The sequence below is a fragment of the Daktulosphaira vitifoliae genome, unplaced genomic scaffold (genome assembly GCF_025091365.1).
Source record: "Daktulosphaira vitifoliae isolate Bord-2020 unplaced genomic scaffold, ASM2509136v1 Scaffold_4, whole genome shotgun sequence".
Classification (NCBI taxonomy): domain Eukaryota; kingdom Metazoa; phylum Arthropoda; class Insecta; order Hemiptera; family Phylloxeridae; genus Daktulosphaira; species Daktulosphaira vitifoliae.
The window spans coordinates 9,345,129-9,347,503 of NW_026099575.1; the positions used below are offsets into that span (position 1 = coordinate 9,345,129).

The 2,375-nt window shown below is 31.6% G+C and overlaps 1 protein-coding gene across 1 annotated transcript in view; it reads right to left on the bottom strand.

Moving 5' to 3' along the window:
* Positions 1 to 2,375, bottom strand: part of LOC126905247 (uncharacterized) — a 78,346-nt gene that overhangs the window by 59,515 nt on the left and 16,456 nt on the right. The window lies entirely within an intron of this gene.

The following is a 2,375-nucleotide window of genomic DNA, read 5'->3' on the forward strand; positions in this document are numbered from 1 at the left end:
AAAAAAAAAAAAAAAATAATAAAATAAAAAAAACACATCATAGTAAAATTAATACCTTCTCAGCTTCGCATCGAAGCTAAAATCAGCCTTATATCTGTAATAAAAGTATATTTGTCTGTAATAGATGAACATATATTGACAGATAAAACAAAAGGATAGCTTTTATTTTTGTAACAGCAGAGAAAGCTATATAATTATGCATCATACATTTATGCTTATTCTTCGATTTTTAAATCAGAAATTTGTTCAGGAGCAATCTAAAAAAAATATTTTATTTTTCTTCATAGGAGTATCAAATTCAAACTACACCGGGCCGCTTATACGTTACTGAATAGACTAAATTATTGGTATTAAATTTTTATTCATCATGACATTTTTTTAACATTGCACGATGTTTATGATTATAAGTTATCATGTTATCATTGATATTTGGTAAGCGATCGAATCGGTTCAGTGTGATCCATACGCGAAAAAATTAGGTATTTGGGAGATCCGGATCACTACGGTTTGGCGATCTGAATCATTTCGTTCACTATTTTGACTTGTTCGCGAACGACACATCTCTAATTTAGACGCGCGCCATCGACACGCGATTTGTCCTCATCAACCCGTTTGCACACACACATGGCGACCGTACCATTTAAATATCCACCCCTTGTACGTCCCCTTCTCCTGAGTTCACAGAAAAATACGATTAAGACCCACGCGAATTTTTAGAACAGGTTGAAAGTCTACTGACCCAAACGGGCATAAATCGCGAGTTATGGGTAAAAACGGTCACTGAATAGACTAAATTATTGGTATTAAATTTTTATTCATGACATTTTTTTAACATAAGAAATATCATATAAAATACAGTTTTTTTTAACTTAATTTTATTTTTCATTTTTCTATTAAAAATTTATAATAGTACAACTTTAATGTGAAACTTTAATGTGAAAAAAAAAGTAATTGATATAACCAAATAATTTGCATGAATTGAAATAGAATTATTTTTAGCAATACGTTAATTATTATCATTATAAAACAATTTTTTGAAAATCAAATCGTCTAGAGGTTTAAACATAGGTACACATTAACCCCAAATAAAGTAACAATTTTTGTTGGGTGGGGTGATTTACAACTTATTGTTTAAAATAATTTAATATGAAAATTATTGTGATAAATTAGCATTTTTTTTTACTATATATTGGGTTTGTATATGTGAGAGTACAAAAATTTTTTTATATACCAACTGTATTAAATATAAATATATAAAATATCATTTCTCGTAATCATTACTGTTAAAAATTGTTGATTATTTTTAGCAAATACAAGCGAACATTATTAAAAAAAAATCTAGTATCTGACATTTAAAATTTGAAATTTAATCATATAAACTAGGCTAAAATGATAGAACTATTATCATAAAAATTATTTTAATAGTAAATGACATTTGAATATTTAACATAAATTAATTCGTTTTTTTTTTCATAATTTTTTTATGTAATTATTTTAACTCGAAAATTAACTTTATACTTTTATTAGATATTAAAATTAAATTTAAAAATAATTGAGTTTATATACATATGGGCCGGTCGGCCGCCAAGTGGTGTAGTTTTAGTTTTAGTTTTAGTTATTATTGAGGTGGACATAATGCCCATGCACTCAGACCTGTTGGTCCATTGTGCGCACCTCATACCGAATTGTCTTGATTCGGTTTACCCACCTAAGTGTTATCACCAAAGTGTTAATACATTACCAACCATAAAGTCACCTCTAGAGATGACCAAAGAGTCCTGTCTTTCTGGCGAAATTANAGATGACCAAAGAGTCCTGTCTTTCTGGCGAAATTAAGTATCTCTCTGGGTTTTAGGTTTTTAATATCCTCTTTTTCAGGAAATGGTTTATTCAAGTAGTTTGATCTTAGTGTGGACAAGGCTTCACATTCGCACATGATTGAAATTAGTCTTCCTCTTCTACTCCACATTTTCTGCACAATGGTGATTCCGATACCCCCATTGCGTTAAGATGCTTAAGCAGGTGACCATGTCCTGTCAGTAGACCAGTCAGGGTGCTTATTTGATGTCTAGTCATGCTATTAAGATCACCCAGCAATAAACCAGGGGTCTTGATAAACATTTTAGATTGTCTAGGTACTACCAAGTACTTCCAGATTTTCCTGTGTTGTTCTCTGCACCAATTCTTGGGTAACGCTTTGAGCGATTGCTCAGTGAGCCCTACCACTGGTTCTGGTCCAACATAGGTGTTCTCTGCTCCTTTCCTGGCTAGAAAGTCAGCATTCTCATTTCCAGTGACACCGTTGTGTCCTGGTACCCACGCTAGTGTAACTTTGTTGAACCTCGATAGTGATTCTAAAGTTTCCCTGCATTCGA